Source organism: Macaca thibetana, chromosome 19 (genome assembly GCF_024542745.1).
Source record: "Macaca thibetana thibetana isolate TM-01 chromosome 19, ASM2454274v1, whole genome shotgun sequence".
In the NCBI taxonomy this organism is placed as follows: Eukaryota; Metazoa; Chordata; class Mammalia; order Primates; family Cercopithecidae; genus Macaca; species Macaca thibetana.
In genome coordinates this window covers 12,539,726-12,558,675 of record NC_065596.1, presented here as the reverse complement: position 1 = coordinate 12,558,675, position 18,950 = coordinate 12,539,726, and the positions used below count along the sequence as shown (strand labels likewise).

Here is an 18,950-nt window from a genome sequence, read left to right as displayed (position 1 = left end):
GATAGGCAATTGCCCCGGTGGAACGCCTCATCAGAGCAGTGCACAGCAGGCCCCCACGGAGGATCAACGCAGTGGCTGAAAACCGGGAAGGAACTGGCACTTTAAGTCCAGACATTTGAAACTTGGTAGGACTGATCTTTGGAACTTGCCCACTCCATTTCAGTGGAAGTGTGGCCTGATCACCCACGGCGTGCCTGTACCGCCACTTTGGTTTTTGTTTTTGACTTAACTTGAATTGCTTGATACTTTGGTTTTGGTTTTGACCTTGCTTAAATTTCTGGATACTCTGATTTTGGTTTTGATTCTGGTTTGGTGTAAACTGAAAAAGTGTGTGTGTGCCCTTTTCACCCCTTCTTTGTTTTGTGGTGTGCGTGTAGTGTGAGCATGGTGTTTTTTCTCGAGGAAACATAGGTCAGACACAAAATAAGCCCACTCCACTAGGAACTATGTTAAAAAATTTTAAGAAGAGATTTAATGGAGACTATGGGGTTACTATGACACCAGGGAAACTTAGAACTTTGTGTGAAATAGATTGGCCAGCATTAGAAGTAGGTTGGCCATCAGAAGGAAGTCTGGACAGGTCCCTTGTTTCTAAGGTATAGCACAAGGTAACTGGTAAGTCAGGACACTCAGACCAGTTCCCATACATAGACACTTGGTTACAGCTGGTGTTAGACGGCCCCCCCAACAGTGACTAGGAGGGCAGGCAGCAGCAGTGCTAGTAGCAAAGGGACAGATAGCCAAGGAAGGATCCCATTCCACCAGCCAAGGGAAATCAACTCCTGAAGTTCTGTTCAACCCGACATCAGAAGACCCATTGCAGGAGACGGCACCAGTGATCCCAGTGGTGCCCTCCCCTTACCAGGGAGACAGGCTCCCCACTCTTGAGCCCACAGTGCTTGTGCATCTGCAAGACAAGCATATCCCTAGGCCACCCGGAGTAGACAAAAGAGGAGGTGAAGCCTCGGGAGAAACCCCTCCCTTGGCAGCTTGTTTAGGACCTAAACCTGGGATACAAATGCCCCTGAGAGAGCAGCGGTATACTGGGATAGATGAAGATGGTCACATGGTGGAGAGGTGTGTTTTTGGGTACCAGCCCTTCACCTCTGCCGACCTTCTCAACTGGAAAAACAATACCCCTTCCTATACTGAAAAGCCACAAGCTCGAATTGATTTGCTCCAAACTATTGTCCAGACCCATAACCCCACCTGGGCTGATTGCCACCAGCTGCTCATGTTCCTCTTTAACACAGATGAAAGGCGGAGAGTGCTCCAAGCAGCAACTAAGTGGCTAGAGGAACATGCACCAGCTGATTACCAAAATCCCCAAGAGTATGTAAGCACCCACTTCCCAGGAACCAACCCCCAGTGGGACCTAAATGAAAGAGAGGGTGTGCAAAGGCTAAACCGATACAGGGAAGCTCTCTTGGAAGGATTAAAGAGGGGAGCCCAGAAGGCCACAAACATTAACAAGGTCTCTGAGGTTATTCAGGGAAAAGAAGAAAGTCCAGCACAATTCTGTGAGAGACCGTGTGAGGCCTATCGTATTCCCTTTGATCCCGATAGCCCTGAAAATCAGTGCATGATTAACATGGCAGACATTAGAAGAAAACTGCAGAAACAGGCTGGGTTTGCAGGCATGAGTACATCGCAGTTATTAGAAATAGCTGGCCGGGCGCGGTGGCTCACGCCTGTAATCCCAGCACTTTGGGAGGCCGAGACGGGCGGATCACGAGGTCAGGAGATCGAGACCATCCTGGCTAGCACGGTGAAACCCCATCTCTACTAAAAAAAAAATACAAAAACCTAGCTGGGCGTGGTGGCGGGCGCCTGTAGTCCCAACTACTCGGGAGGCTGAGGCAGGAGAATGCCATAAACCTGGGAGGCGGAGCTTGCAGTGAGCTGAGATCCGGCCACTGCACTCCAGCCTGGGCGACAGAGCGAGACTCCATCTCAAAAAAAAAAAAAAAAAAAGAAATAGCTAACCAGGTATTTGTAAACAGGGATGCAGTAAGCCATAAGGAAAACTGCAAAGAGAATGAATGTCTGGCCCGGCAAAACGCCGACCTGTTAGCTGCAGCAACCAGAGGGGTCCCCCCAAAGAGGCAAGGGAAGAGGGGTCCCGGGAACGAAACTCAGCCTGGCTGTCAGAGTCTACAGCTTAACCAGTGTGTTTATTGTAAAGAAATAGGACATTGGAAGAACAAATGCCCTCAGCTAAAAAGAAAACAAGGTGACTCAGAGCAGGAGGTCCCAGACAAGGAGGAAGGGGCCCTGCTCAACCTGGCCGAAGGGTTATTGGACTGAGGGGGACGGGCTCAAGTGCCCCCAAAGAGTCTATGGCCAGGATGACAGTTGGGGTTAAAGACATTGATTTTCTTGTAAACATTACAGGGGGCTGAACATTCGGTAGTAACCGCTCCGGTCGCCCCCTTATCCAAAAAGACTGTTGACATAATCAGAGCCATGAGGGTTTCAGCAAAACAAGCTTTCTGCTTGCCCTGGACTTGTGCTGTAGGAGGACATAAAGTGATTCATCAGTTTTTGCACATGCCTGACTGTCCCTTGCCCTTGTTGGGAAGGCACTTGCTTAGCAAGCTGACAGCCACTATCTCTTTTACAGAGCATGGCTCTTTGCGGCTAAAGTTACCTGGGACATGAGTCATTATGATCCTTACGGTCCCCTGAGAGGAGGAATGGAGACTTTTCTTAACTGAGCCAGGCCAAGAGATAACACCAGCTCTGGCTAAGCGGTGGCCGAGAGTGTAGGCGGAAGACAACCGTCCAGGGTTGGCAGTCAAGCAAGCCCCCGTACTTATAGAAATTAAGCCTGGGGCCCAGCCGGTTAGGCAAAAACAGTACCCCGTCCCCAGAGAAGCTCTTAAAGGTATCCAGATCCATCTCAAATGCCTAAGAACCTTTGGAATTACAGTTCCTTGTCAGTCTCCACGGAACACTCCCCTCCTGCCTGTTCCCAAGCCAGGGACCAAGGACTACAGGCCGGTACAGGATTTGTGCTTGGTTAATCAAGCTACAGTGACTTTAGATCCAACAGTACCTAACCCGTACACATTGTTCAGGTTGCTGCCAGCTGAGGACACCTGGTTCACCTGCTTGGACCTGAAAGATGCTTTCTTTAGCATCAGATTAGCTTCTAAGAGCCAGAAGCTGATTGCCCTTCAGTGGGAAGATCCGGAGTCAGGTGTCACTACTCAGTACACTTGGACCTGGCTTCCCCAAGGGTTCAAGAACTCCCCCACCATCTTCGGGGAGGCCTTGGCTCAAGACCTCCAGAAGTTTCCACCAGAGACCTAGGCTGCGTGTTGCTCCAGTACATTGATGACCTTCTCCTGGGACACCCCATGGCAATCGGATGCACCAAGGGAACGGATGCCCTACTCCAGCACCTGGAGGACTGTGGGTATAAGGTGTCCAAGAAAAAAGCTCGGATCTGCCGACAGCAGGTACGTTACTTAGGATTCACTATCCAATAGGGGGAGCGCAGCCTGAAATCAGAAAAAAAGCAGGTCATTTGCAGTCTACCAGAGCCTAAAACCAGAAGGCAGGTGAAAGAATTCTTAGGAGCTGTGGGGTTTTGCAGACTGTGGATCCCAAACTTTGCAGTATTAGCCAAGTCTTTGTACGAAGTCACCAAAGGTGGGGACCAAGAACCTTTTGAATGGGGATCCCAACAACAGCAAGCCTTTCATGAGCTAAAGGAAAAACTTACGTCAGCTCCAGCCCCGGGGCTACCTGATCTGACAAAGCCTTTTACGTTGTGTGTGTCAAAAAAAAAAAAAAAAAAAAAAAAGGCAGTTGGAGTTTTAAAACCAAACTGTGGGGCCCTGGCGGAGGCCTGTGGCCTACCTCTCTAAACAACTAGATGGGTTTTCTGAAGGATGGCCCCCGTGTTTGAGGGCCTTGGCAGCAACTGCCCTGCTAGTACAAGAAGCAGATAAGCTGACTCTTGGGCAAAACCTGAACATTAAGGCCCCCCATGCTGTGGTGACTTTAACAAATACTAAAGGACCTCATTGGCTAATTAATGCTAGACTCACCAAGTACCGCAGTTTGCTCTGTGAAAATCTCGGTATAACCATTGAAATTTGTAACACCCTGAACCTCGCCACCTTGCTCCCGGTATCAGAGAGCTCTGTCAAGCACGACTGTGTAGAAGTGTTGGACTCAGTTTACTCTAGCAGACCTGACTTCCGGGACCAGCCTTAAGCATCAGTAGACTGGGAACTATACATGGATGAGAGCAGCTTCATCAACCCACAAGGACAGAGATGTGCAGGGTATGCAGTGGTAACCCTGGACACTGTTGTTGGAGCCAGATTGTTGCCCCAGGGCTCTTCAGCCCAGAAAGCTGAACTCATTGCTTTAATTCAGGCCTTACAACTCAGTGAAGGTAAGACTAAACATTTACACTGACTCTCGGTGTGCCTTTTTAACCCTTCAAGTACATAAAGCATTATATATATATAAAAAGGGCCTATTGAACTCTGAGGGAAAGGACATAAAATATCAACAAGAAATCTTACAATTATTAGAAGCAGTATGGAAACCCCACAAGGTGGCAGTTATGCATTGCAGAGGACACCAGCGAGCTTCCACCTTGTTGGGTTTGAGGAATTCGTGCGCCGACTGGGAGACTCGAAAAGCAGCATCTGTCCCTTTCCGGGCATCAGTCACAGCCCCCCTGCTCCGTCAAGCACCTGATCTTGTACCTACTTATTCTAAAGAAGAAAAGAACTTTCTCCAGGCAGAAAGAGAACAGATGATGAAGGAAGAATGGATTCGGTTACCAGATAGAAAAGTAGCTGTGCCACAGCTCCTGGGAGCTGCAGTTGTACTGGCTGTGCATGAAATCACCCATCTAGGTCAGAAGTCACTTGAAAAGTTGTTAGGCTGGTATTTCTACATTTGCATTTGTCAGCTCTTGCCAAAACGGTGACACAGCGGTGTGTTACCTGCCGACAGCATAATGAGAGGCAAGGTCCAGCCGTTCCGCCCGGCATACAAGCTTATAGAGCAGCCCCCCTTGAAGATCTCCAGGTGGACTTGACAGAGATGCCAAAGTGTGGAGGTAACAAGTATTTACTAGTTCTTGTGTGTACCTACTCTGGGTGGGTGGAGGCTTATCCAACATGAACTGAGAAAGGTCGTGAAGTAACCCGTGTGCTTCTTCGAGATCTTATTCCTAGATTTGGACTGCCCTTATGGATCGGCTCAGATAACCGGCCAAAGTTTGTGGCTGACTTGCTACAGAAGACGGCAATGGTATTGAGGATCACATGGACACTGAATGCCGCCTACCGGACTCAGAGTTCGGGAAAGGTGGAGCGGATGAATCGGACTATCAAAAATAGTTTAAGGAAAGTATGTCAGGAAACAGGATTAAAATGGATACAGGCTCTCCCTATGGTATTATTTAAAATTAGATGTACTCCTGCTAAAAGAACAGGATATTCCCCTTATGAAATATTATATCATAGGCCCCCACCCATATTGCAGGGACTTCCAGGCACTCCCCGAGAGTTAGGTGAAATTGACTTACAGTGACAGCTACAGGCTTTAGGAAAAATTACACAAACAATCTCAGCCTAGGTAAATGAGAGATGCCCTGTTAGCTTATTCTCCCCAGTTCACCCTTTCTCCCCAGGTGATCGAGTGTGGATCAAGGACCGGAACGTAGCCTCTTTGTGCCCATGGTGGAAAGGACCCCAGACTGTTGTCCTGACCACTCCCACCGCTGTGAAGGTAGAGGGAATCCCAGCCTGGATCCACCACAGCTGTGTAAAACCTGCAGTGCCTGAAACCTGGGAGGCAAGACCAAACCTGGACGACCCTTGCAGAGTGACCCTGAAGAAGATGACAAGCCCTGTTCCAGTCATACCTGGAAGCTGACTGGTCCACGCACCTCCAAAGCATGAGAAAGCTCATTGTGAAATTCATTTTTCTTAAATTTTGGACTTATACAGTAAGGACTTCAACTGACCTTACTCAAACTAAGGACTGTTCCCAGTGTATTCATCAGGTCACTGAGGTAAGACAGCAAATTAAAACAATATTTCTGTTCTATAGTTATTATGAATGTATACGAATGTTAAAAGAAATTTGTTTGTATAATGGCACTCAGTACAAGGTATGTAGCACGGGAAATGACCAACCTGATGTGCGTTATTATCCATCTGAGCCCCCTGCAACCACCGTTTTTGAAATAAGATTAAGAACTGGCCTTTTCCTAAGTGATACAAGTAAAACAATAACTAGAACAGAAGAAAAAGGAATCCCCAAACAAGTAACTTTAAGATTTGATGCTTGTGCAGCCATTAATAGTAACAAGCTAGGAACAGGATGTGGTTCTCTTAACTGGGAAAGGAGCCACAGAGTAGAAAATAAATATGTTTGTCATGAGTCAGAGGTTTGTGAAAATTGTGCCTTTTGGCCGTGTGTTATTTAGGCTACTTAGAAAAAGAATAGGCCGGGCACGGTGGCTCAAGCTTGTAATCCCAGCACTTTGGGAGGCCGAGACGGGTGGATTACGAGGTCAGGAGATCGAGACCATCCTGGCTAACGCGGTGAAACCCCGTCTCTACTAAAAATACAAAAAACTAGCCGGGCGAGGTGGCGGGCGCCTGTAGTCCCAGCTACTCGGGAGGCTGAGGCAGGAGAATGGCGTGAACCCGGGAGGCGGAGCTTGCAGTGAGCTGAGATCCGGCCACTGCACTCCAGCCTGGGCGGCAGAGCGAGACTCCGTCTCAAAAAAAAAAAAAAAAAAAAAAGAAAAAAGAACAAAAAGGACCCAGTTCATCTTCAGAAAGGGGAAGCCAACCCCTCCTGTGCTGCCGGTCACTGTAACCCACTAGAACTCATAATCACCCATCCCCTAGATCCCCGCCAACCCCTCCTGTGCCGCCGGTCACTGTAACCCACTAGAACTCATAATCACCCATCCCCTAGATCCCCGCCACTGTGCTGCCGGTCACTGTAACCCACCGGAACTCATAATCACCCATCCCCTAGATCCCCGCCAACCCCTCCTGTGCCGCCGGTCACTGTAACCCACTAGAACTAATAATTACCCATCCTCTAGATCCCCGTTAGAAAAAGGGAGAACGTGTAACCCTAAGGATCCATAAGACAGGGTTAAACCCCCAAGTTGCCATTTTAGTCCAAGGTCCACAAGCGCTCTCCCAAACCAGTGTTTCAAACCTTTTATGATGAGCTGAATCTGCCAGCCCCAGAACTTCCGAAAAAGACAAAAAATTTGTTTCTTCAATTAGCAGAAAGTGTAGCTCATTCCCTTAATGTTACTTCTTGTTATGTATGTGGGGGAACCACTATTGGAGATCGATGGCCTCGGGAAACCTGAGAGCTGGTGCCCACGGATCCAGCTCCTGATATAATTCCAGTTCAGAAGGCCTAAGCTAGCAACTTCTGGGTCCTAAAAACCTCAATTATTGGACAATACTGTATAGCTAGAGAAGGAAAAGACTTCATCATCCCTGTAAGAAAGCTTAATTGTATAGGACAGAAGTTGTACAAACAGCACAACAAAGACAATTACTTAATGGGGCCTAAACCACACTGAAAAGAACCCATTTAGTAAATTTTCTAAATTAAAAACTGCCTGGGCTCATCCAGAATCTCATCAGGACTGGACGGCTCCCGCTGGACTTTACTGGGTATGTGGGCACAGAGCCTACATTCGGTTACCTAATAAATAGGCAAGTAGTGGTGTTATTGGCACTATTAAGTCGTCCTTTTTCTTATTACCTATAAAAATGGGTGAGCATCTAGGTTTCTCTGTCTATGCCTCCCGAAAAAAGAGAAGCACAGTTATAGAAAACTGAAAAGATGGGCCGGGCGCGGTGGCTCACGCCTGTAATCCCAGCACTTTGGGAGGCCGAGGCGGGCGGATCACAAGGTCAGGAGATCGAGACCACGGTGAAACCCCGTCTCTACTAAAAATACAAAAAATTAGCCGGGCGCGGTTGTGGGCGCCTGTAGTCCCAGCTACTCGGGAGGCTGAGGCAGGAGAATGGCGTGAACCCGGGAGGCGGAGCTTGCAGTGAGCCGAGATCGCGCCACTGCACTCCAGCCTGGGCGACAGAGCGAGACTCCGTCTCAAAAAAATAAAAAAATAAAAAAAATAAAACTCTTCCTTCTTTAATCCGGTGTCTGAGTTTTATCTGCGGCTGGTCCTGCTACAACGTGTCACCTGGAGAAAGGGTTTATGAAGGTAGTAGTTTACTTAGGTTAGAAGCTTAAACTGACCCCAGGTAAGAACTTCTGGTGAAAATGAAGTCTGGGAGGAGGAAGCGGTTCCAAGTACGGGGGGGACGGGGGAGTATAAGGAAGTCTTATCCCCAGTTCCCGCCGTAGAGGACAGCTGCCTCTCCCTCCTGGTGAAGTCTTGCCTGGCCTGGCCTGGGTTTCCTTCCTGCTCTGAGGTAAAGGAATGACTCCATTGAACACTGAGTCTGGAATTCCCTGCACAGATTTCTGACAGATCGAGGAAGCTAACAGTGCCCCTTCTAACAATAAGTAGCAAGTTTGGCTGAAATGCAGATATCCAATGACCAGGGCGCAGGGAGTGAGCTGAGCCTTAAGAAGGCTGTAGCTAGGACCAATCAGCCGGGCTCTTCAGGGCTCCGTTACCCAGGGCTTCCCCTGTCATTCAGGGCCGGGGGGCGGAGCCTGGGACCCCATCCAATCAGGGGCCCTCGGGCGGGGCCCTGCCAACTGTCAATCCGGGGAAGGAGGAGGCGGCACTCGGAGTCTCAGTACTCCTTTGCTGCTGGGGTCCGTTGCGCTCGGCATCCAGTTCTGGGTGCACCGAGAGGCCCCAGGTGCCTCCGCCACGGCTCCTGTGACGCTGTCACCTGCGCTGTGACCTGCTCCGCAGTCATAAAGAGGACGCCGGGACACTCAGAATCAGGGAAATGGTAAATGTGTCCGGCCTGGCGTCCAGATACGTGGAAGAGGGGCTGGATGGAACTAACAGGCCTCCGCTCTGGCGACCCTGGCGATTGGGACCCACGTCCCCCATGGCGTGGCTCGGCCCTCGGTCCCCTCGGCCGCTGGGTGGGGTTGGGCCCGCAGCTGGGACCCCGGGCGTCCTGTCGCGTCCCTGCACGGCGACTGCGGCCCTGGCCCTAGAGCCCTCTCTGGGCAGCTCCGCGCCGGCAGCCCGGCGTCTCCCAAGATTGTGCGGGGACCACGGGAGGGTCATGACGGGGAATCCCGACTCGTATGTGTCTAGCCTTTCTTCTGTTAAAAATTAAACCGAGGCTCTGTTAACAGTTAAAGAGTTCGTTGGAGCACACAGCGATTCCTGAGTGAGAAACACTTGGTCATGGCTTGTGACTGAAGAAAAGGCTTTTTATAAGTTGCATGAGGAGACAAACCGGATTAAATACTTGATTAGTTACAGTGATGCTGTCGCCTTATGTGGACCTGAAATAAAAGGATCAGATTCCAGTTTTTTAAAGTTTACTCAAGCGAGAAGCTGGGAATGGCCCATTTGGGAAAACACAGGATCCACGGAAATGGGCTCAGTGCTTCAAATTTAAAAGTTTAAGTTCTTGCTTATGTAGGCAAAAGGCCAAGAAATTTAACAGGATTACAACGTTTTTTATACAAGGCTAGTTTGTGAGGCACAACAATTTAATTAGTTACAGTTTGGTCCGCCCCGCCCCTCATAGAGCTTCGCGTTTTTGTTTTTGTTTTTTTTTCTTTCTTTCTTTCTTTTTCTTTTTTTCTTTACAGCTGGGTAAAGCTGTGAAGAAAAGTCTTTTCTTTTATAATTTAAAAGAGTATATTTAACATTCCAGCCTAAGGCAAGGTGATACCAGCCTGGACAACATGGCGAGATCCCGACTGTACAAAAAATTTTAAAAATTAGTCGGGTATGGCCGGGCGCAGTCGCTCACGCCTGTAATCCCAGCACTTTGGGAGGCCGAGGCGGGCCGATCACGAGGTCAGGAGTTCGAGACCATCCTGGCCAGCATGGTGAAACCGCTTCTCTACTAAAATTACAAAATTTAGTTGGGTATGGTGGCACAAGCCTGTAGTCCCGGCTACTCGGGAGGCTGAGGCAGGAGAGTTGCTTGAACGCGGAAGGCGAAGGTTGCAGTGAGCCGAGATGGTGCCACAGCAGTCCAGCCTGGCAACAGAGGGAGACTCCGTCTCAAAAAAAATAAATAAATAAATAAATAAATAAATAAATAATTAGTCAGGTATAATGGCCGTGCCCGTAGTCCCAGCTAGTCTGGAGGCTGAGGCAGGAGAATTGCTTGAGCTCAGGAGATGAAGGCTACATCAATGACAGTATTGAATTTACAGCTAATGGACAAGGTGAGGGAGAGGATGGAAGTTGGGTTAGTGTCAAGAATTAGGGAAGAGATTGTCAAATGTAGGGGAAAGGGACTTGATTGGATATCAAGTTTGGAGGAATTTTCTCTCAACTCCCTTAGAAGGGTTTTTGCTACCACAGGGCTCTGCAGGAAAAGGCCAAAGCCTAGTCAAGAGGAAGGGGGCTCTGAGGAGCCTGATTCTAGTCTAATCAAGAGGGAGTTTTTCAGACCCCTTCCTCAGCCTTGTTCTTCCCAGGTATGACAGTAAATCCCTAAATTTCTGGTTTTCTCCTCACATTCAAAAACACCAACTTCCCCTCTCCAATTGACATCCTTATCAATTATGTGTTTCCCATGCTACATTTGAAACAGCTGCCATATTTTATCATTTTCCCACAGACCAATAAATGGCACTATTTAAAAATGTTATCAACACCTTTGAAAAGAAGGAAAACCTTTTTTTTTTTTTTTTTTTTTTGAGACAGAGTCTCACTCTGTTGCCCAGGCTGAAGTGCAGTGGCATGATCTTGGCTCACTGCAACCTCAGCCTCCTGGGTTCAAGCCATTCTCCTGCCCCAGCCTCCCAAGTAGATGGGATTACAGGCATACGCCACCATGTCCAGCTAATTTTAATATTTTTAGTAGAGACAGGGAAAGGAAAACATTTTTTTAAAAAATTTAGTGCAGGCACAGTGACTCACTCCTATAATCCTAGCACTTTGGGAGGCCCAGGTGGGAGGATTGCTTGAGCCAAGAAGCTCAAGACCAGAGTGGGCAGGGCAGCATAGCCAGACCTCATCTCTACTGAAAACAAACAAACAAAATAGCTGGGCATGGTGGCACATTCCTGTAGTCCCAGCTACTAAGGAGACTAAGGCGGGAGGATCCCCTGAGCCCCGAAGATCTGAGGCCGCAGTGAGCCACGAGGGCACCACTGCACTCCAGCCTGGGAGACAGGGTGAAACCTTGTCTCAAAAAAACGAAAACTTTAGGGCTTGGCATGCAGGCTTACATCTGTAATCCCAGCATTTTGGAAGGCCGAAGTGGGAGGATCACTTGAGTCCAGGAGTTTAAGACAAGCCCAGCAACATAGAGAGACCTCATCTCTATGAAATAAATAAATAGGCCGGGCGCGGTGGCTCACGCCTCTAATCCCAGCACTTTGGGAGGCCGAGGTGGGCGGATCATGAGGTCAGGAGATCGAGACCATCCTGGCTAACACGGTGAAACCCTGTCTCTACTAAAAATACAAAAAAATTAGCCGGGTGTGGTGGCGGGCACCTGTAGTTCCAGCTGCTTGGGAGGCTGAGGCAGGAGAATGGCGTGAACCCGGGAGGCGGAGCTTGCAGTGAGCCGAGATCGCACCACTGCACTCCAGCCTGGGCGACAGAGTGAGACTCCGTCTCAAAAATAAATAAATAAATAAAAATTTTAAAAGAAAAAAGTTATATTTTGTTTATGAATATTTTTTATGAGAGGAAACTATTCAGTAACTACCCAAAACTACATTGGGTAAAACCCATGCCTGAGTCTTGACATTGATCATCTTTTCATGTGCTTGTTGGCCATTTGTATATGTCTGGGAGAAATGTCATTAAAATCTATTGCCCGGCCAGGGGCAGCGGCTCATGCCTGTAATCTCAGCACTTTGGGAGGCTGAGGCGGGTGGATCATGAGGTCAGGAGTTCGAGACCAGCCTGGCCAACATAGTGAAACCCTGTCTCTACTAAAAGTACAAAAATTAGCTGGGCATGGTGGTGCACGCCTATAGTCCCAGCTACTCGGGAGGCTGAGGCAGGAGAATTGCTTGAACCTGGGAGGCGGAGGTTGCAGTGAGCCGAGATCGTGCGGTTGCCCTTATTTTAGTCAATTAGTTTTTTGTTTGGTACAATAGTTTTTCTAGTTAATTACAATAAGAAAAACCTTAAAAGTTTTACTAGCTCAAGCATTTTAAGTGTACCATTGAGTTAGTTTGACAATTTTATGTAACTTCTCTTTTTTTTTTTTTTTTGGAGACGGAGTCTCGCTCTGTCGCCCAGGCTGGAGTGCAGTGGCCGGATCTCAGCTCACTGCAAGCTCCGCCTCCCGGGTCTACACCATTCTCCTGCCTCAGCCTCCCGAGTAGCTGGGACTACAGGCGCCCGCCACCTTGCCCGGCTAGTTTTTTGTATTTTTTAGTAGAGACGGGGTTTCACTGTGTTAGCCAGGATGGTCTCGATCTCCTGACCTCGTGATCCGCCCGTCTCGGCCTCCCAAAGTGCTGGGATTACAGGCTTGAGCCACCGCGCCCGGCCTATGTAACTTCTCTAAGAAGAGTCATACTGCATTTTTCTTTTTCTGACTGGTCTTTTGCAGTTAGCATAGTATCATGAAGTTTCATGCCTGTTGTAGTATGGGACAGAATGTCATTTTATAAGAATAAATAATATCCCATTGTGTATATATATAAATTTTCATTATCCATTCATCCACTGATTGGCATTTAGGTTGATCTACCTGTTGGCTGTTGTGAACAACGGATTTCAATGTATTTTATTTTTTATAGAGATCGGATCTCGCTCTGTTGCCTAGGCTGGTCTCAAACTCCTGGGCTCAATTGATCTTCCTGCCTCAGCCTCCTAAAAGTGTTGGGGTTACAGGCATCAGCCACTGTACCCAGCTGTTAATGATTTTCAAATATTTCTTTGAGATCCTACTTTCAATTCTTTTGAACTGAAAATATAATTCAACCCAAAAGTGGGTTGCTGGAACATTTGGTAATTTTGTTTTTAATTTTTGAGGTACCGCCATACTGTTTTTCATAGCTAAGCCATTTTACAATCCTTTGAACAGTGTACATAGGTGCCGGTTTGCCAGCATCCTCATCAAAGCTTTCCATTTGGCGTGTTTGATGTGTTTTTTATAGTTGAATTATGGAAGTTCTTTATATTTGCTGAATATTAAGACCATACCAGATATATGACTTACCATTATTTTCTCCAAATTGATGCGTTTTCTTTTCCCTTGTTGACAGTGTGTTCCCCTACACAAAAGTTCTTAATTTTCATAAATCACATTGCCTTTTTGTTAAGACTGCCCCCCACAGAGTTTTTACCTCTAAACCTTGTCCCCATTCAGCCTTCAGCACTTCATCAATCACAATTTATGTTGTCCTACCCCAGTACTATTTCCCAAATGGTTTTGGTCATGGGTTTCTGTTTCAGTTAGTTATGACTCTCTTAATCAGTTGGGTCGGTGAGATCCCATGCAAAATTCAGCTTTTGTTTGTTTTTGCATTCGCCTGTGCTGTTTGAATCAGAATCAAATCCACTTTCCAGATACTATCAAAGGTTAAACTTTGTGAATAAACATTTTCAAGGATATGTAGTCTCAGGACTGCTATTGTGAGCTTTTTGTCTGCACATGAATTAGTAGGACTCTGTTACGAAAGACGCTACACACCCACTGTACAGAGACATTAGGGGTACCCAGGAAGCACATCTTTCTCTCCGGATCCACCAAAAAGATACATTTTCCTCTTCTTTTTTTTAAGATGGAGTCTCACTCTGTTGTCCAGGCTTGAGTGCAGTGGCTCGATCTTGGCTCACTGCAACCTCTGCCTCCTGGGTTCAGTGATTCTCATGCCTCAGCCTCCCTGGCTGGGATTACAGGCGCCTGCCACCACACCCGGCTAATTTTTGTATTTTTAGTAGAGACGGGGTTTTGCCATGTTGGCCAGCCTGGTTTTGAACTCCTGACCTCAGGTGATCTGCCTGCCTTGGGCTCCCAAAGTGCTGGGATTACAGGCGTGAGCCACCATGCCTGGCCATAAATTTGTTATTTTGGAATAATTTTAGATATATAGAAAAGTTGTAAAGATAATATACAAAGTTCCCATGTACCCGTCACCCATTTTCTTCTAATGTGAGCATCTTACATAACCATGGTCCATTAAAACTAAGAAATTATCATTTATATATTACTATTAATGAAACTCCAGATTTTCAACAGTGTTTCCACTAATATCCTTTCTCTTTTCCAGGACCCAATCCAGTATACCCCCACTGTATTTAGTCCTCATGTCTCCTTGATCTGTTCTGTGACAATTTCTCAGTCATTCCTTGTTTTTTAAAAATCACTTTGACAGTTTTAAGAGTGCTGGTCAGGTATCCATAGAATGTTCCTCATTTTGGAATTTTTCTCATAATTAGACTGGAGTTAGGTGTTTTGCGGGAGAATGCCACAAAGGTGAAGTGTCCAGGCTCATCACTAGATACAGCTGGTGACAGTAACCTTGATCACTTGCTTAAAGCAGTGTTTTCAGGTTTCTCCACTTTAAAGTTACTATTTTTTCCCCTTTCCATACTCTGTTCTTTGGAAGTGAGTCACTAAGTCCAGTACAGGTTCAAGGGAGGAGGTCCAATTCAGCTCCATAGTTCTGGATGCTGGGAAGTCTAAGATCAAGGCATGCTGGACGCGGTGGCTCACGCCTGTAATCCCAACACTTTGGGAGGCCTAGATGGGCAGATCACGAGATCAGGAGTTTGAGACCAGCCTGACCAACATGGTGAAACCCCGTCTCTACTAAAAATATAAAAATTAGCTGGGCATGGTGGCGCGCGCCTGCAATCCCAGCTACTCAGGAGGGTGAGGCAGGAGAACTGCTTGAACTCAGGAGGCAGAAGTTGCAGTGAGCCGAGATTGTGCCACTGCACTCCAGCCTAGGTGACAGAGTGAGACCCCATCTCAGAAAAAAAAAGAGATCAAGGCACTGGCAGGTTCCATATCCAGAGGGTCCGTTCCTCATGAACTCCATCCTCTTGCTGTGTCCTCACGTGGCAGAAGACTACATTTTCCTATTTTGCTGTTGCTTTACCCCATAGTTCCACTCTGGCATCAAAATTGCTGTTTGAGAGGAAGTGAGTGTAGACAGGAGAGTAAGAGATCTGATGACAGAGGCAGGGAATACATGTTTGGAGTCCACAGCATCATGAGAATTTCTTAGGAATAGAGTCTAGGATCCCAGTGCTGTCAATCTCACCCGTCCTCCTCTGCACCTGTGGGATGTTTCAGGATTCAGGATGTGGCTGTGAACTTCACCCAGGAGGAGTGGGCTTTGCTGGATCCTTCCCAGAAGAATCTCTACAGAGATGTGATGCAGGAAACTTTCAGGAAATTCATCTCTGTAGGTAGGGGTGACAATATTACCTCCCTCAGTGAATTAAGGAACACGTGTTTCTAGCTCATTAGTGCTATTCGGGGATTTGGAATATGGATAGGCAATCCTTCGATGAACAAATCAGGCATGGCTGCAGTGTCCCATAAACATGGAAGCTAATGATTTTTAAATAATCGTATACTAATTCAGGACTGTTTTTCTGGGTCTATATTTTAGGGAAAAAATGGAAAGACCAGAATATTGAAGATCAGCACAAACATCCCAGGAGGACTCTAAGGTAATTTACACTCACAAGACAAAGAAATGTCTCTGAAGAAAATCTCAGACTGTCAGAAATTGTTAAAAAGAAGCCAACAAAAGAAATAAGCTCAGCATAAAATGTATTTATTCTTAGAAAATTTTCACTAAAAACATATTTCAATTGACATAGAGGTTTAATGTTCATAAGATAGTTTACTTGGAAATCGTATTAAGAAAGCTCGGGCTGGGCGCGGTGCCTCACGCCTGTAATCCCAGCACTTTGGGAGGCCAAGGTGGGCGGATCACCTGAGGTCCGGAGTTCAAGACCGGTCTGACCAACATGGAGAAATCCTGTTGCTAGTAAAAATACAAAATTAGCCAGGCATGGTGGCACATGCCTGTAATCCCAACTACTCGGGAGGTTGAGGCAGGAGAATCGCTTGAACCCAGGAGGCGGAGGTTGCAGTGAGCCAAGATTGTGCCACCATGGCACTCCACCCTGGGCAACAAGAGGAAAACTCCATCTCAAAAAAAAAAAAAATGAAACCTCATGTAAATATTCTTTTTTTGATGATAGATATAGACAGGCCATCTTGTAGAATGTGTGATCCATTCATGTTTAAACAATTCAGACAGGGCAGAAAGCCTACACTTTGCAGGATAATGTTAAAAATGCAGCTGGATATGGTGGCTCATGCCTGTAATCCCAGCACTTTGGGAGACCAAGGCAAGAGGACCACTTGAGGTGAAGAGCCCAAGATCAACCTGGGAAACACAGCAAGACTCTATCTTTACCAAAAATAAAAAATTAGCTGGGTATGGTGGCACACAGCTGTAGTCCAGCTTTCTGGGGAGCCTGAGGTGGGAGGATCACTTGAGCCCAGGAGGTGAAGGCTGCAGTGTGTTATGATCACGCCACTGCACTCCAGCCTGGGTAACAGAGTGACACTTTGTACGAAAAAACCAAAAACATTAAAAATGCAAATGTAATACTTATTAACAAATATTAAATCACTTATAAACAGACCCTTAATTACGTGCTTGGCATTTTGCACAGAAATTTTATGGGAGAGAGCCTCTTTGAGAGTACAGAAGGTAGCCAGTGTGGAGAAACTTTCACCTAGGTTCCGGAAGACATGTTGAACAAGAAAACTGTTTCTGGAGTAAAATCATGTGAAAGCGGTACGTGTGGAAAAGTCTTCATGGGACATTCATCCCTTAACAGGCACATCAGAGCCGACACTGGACACCAACCATGTAAGTGTCAGAAATTTGGAGAGAAGCCATATAAGCATAAACAACGTGGGAAAGCCTTGAGCGATAGCCACTGCTTTCAAGCACATGAAAGGCCTCACGCTAGAGAGAAACCTTTTGATTGTAAGGAATGTGGAAAATCTTTCATTTCTCCTGCAAACATTCGAAGACATATGGTAATGCACAGCGGAGATGGACCTTGTAAATGTAAGTTTTGTGGGAAAGGCTTGGATTGTCTCAGTTGATACCTTATCCATGAAAGGACTCACACTGGAGAGAAACCATATGAATGTAAACAATGTGGTAAAGCCTTCAGTTGGCACGGTTCTGTTCGAATCCATGAAGGAACTCACACTGGGGAGAAGCCATGTGAATGCAAGGAGTGTGGGAAATCATTCAGTTTTTCCAGTTCTTTTCGCAGACATGAAAGGACATACACAGGAGAGAAGCTGCCTCAGAAATCATCTGACCATGTGTCCTGGTTTGCCAACGAGAATCCTTGATAGTACCTGTTGTCCCAACATAATTTTTCATAGCACCTCATCTTCTTGCCATGGTTATCCATGTCTGAACAATGAATATGTATGAGTACTTTCACACATAAGCAAAATTAGGTTTATTAAATGAAGTTTCCAGGAATGTTTAAATTTCAACACCTGATTTGCCTTATCACAAGTTATGGCTGTGCTAATTTCTCCAGGCAGTATTCATGGAATATTGAATTTATCGTTTTAAGGTGTGGAGCAATGAAGATGCCCAAGAGGCCGGGTTCACACCTGTAATCCCAACACTTTGGGAGGCTGAGGCTGGAGGATCACTTAAGTTCAGCAGTTTGAGATCAACCTGAACAACTGAATGAGACCCCATCTCTACCAAAAATAAAAAACTAGCCAGGCATGGTGGCACGCACCTGTAGTCCCACCTACTTAGGAGGCTGAGGTGGGAGGATTGCTTGAACCTGGAAGGTTGAGGCTGCAGTGAGCAGTGATCGCACCACTGCACTCCAGCTTGGATGACAGAGTGAGACCCCATCTCAAAAAAAGATGCCTAAAACATATATATATATATATATATATATATATATATATATATTTTTTTTTTTTTTTTTTTTTTTTTTTGAGACGGAGTCTTACTGTGTCCCAGGCTGGAGTGCAGTGGCATGATCTTGGCTCACTGCAACCTCTGCCTCCCGGTTCAAGCAATTCTCCTGCCTCAGCCTTTCTAGTAGCTGGGATTACAGGCGCGTGCCACCATTCCTGGCTAATTTTTGTATTTTTAGTAGAGACAGGGTTTCACCATGTTGGCCAGGCTGGTCTTGAACTCCTGACCCCATGATCTGCCGGCCTCAGCCTCTCAAAGTGCTGGGATTACAAGCATGAGCCACCGCACCCGGCCTGCCTAAGTCATAATTTCTATTACAGAATTTCTCATTTACAGCTTCCCCTGAGACCATCTTTCATTTCAGTTAACCCTGCTCCTTGGGGGTTATATGTGAGATAAAAGTGCCATGCTATATCATGTTCCCTGGTTCAGTCCTACACAGCGTGTCCTGAAAAATGGGTCTTCAGTCACTGTCAATGCACCAGGGATAGATATACATAGTACTGAGAGCCTCTAAATCTTTAATAAGTTCTGGCTTGGTTAGCTCTCTTACAAGGAAAACCTTGCAGCAGTCCATAGCAATGTGAGGAAGCCTTGGCCATGCCTCATCCTATTTCCCGCACCCTGAAAGACATCTGCCTCTCTCTCCTGGTGCAGTCATGCCCCTTGCCTGGTCTGGGCTCCCCTCCTGCTCTGAGGCAAGCGTCTCTCTCCATTGAACACTGAGTCTGAAATGCCCTGCATACACTTGTGATCCCGTGCAGAAGGAAGGAGCAGGGACAGCTCCTTGAATGAGGAAGCTAACCGTGCCTCTTCTAACAGTGAGGAGCAAG

General features: G+C 46.8%; 3 protein-coding genes across 4 annotated transcripts in view; all 3 read right to left on the bottom strand.

Annotated features, from left to right (window-relative positions):
• The window catches only part of ZNF823 (zinc finger protein 823), a 445,525-nt gene that overhangs the window by 69,121 nt on the left and 357,454 nt on the right, over positions 1–18,950 (bottom strand). The gene's annotated exons all lie outside the window — the stretch shown is intronic.
• The window catches only part of ECSIT (ECSIT signaling integrator), a 385,922-nt gene that overhangs the window by 287,401 nt on the left and 79,571 nt on the right, over positions 1–18,950 (bottom strand). The window lies entirely within an intron of this gene.
• LOC126942876 (mitochondrial import inner membrane translocase subunit Tim8 B-like) overlaps positions 1–18,950 on the bottom strand; it is an 83,813-nt gene that overhangs the window by 10,005 nt on the left and 54,858 nt on the right. The gene's annotated exons all lie outside the window — the stretch shown is intronic.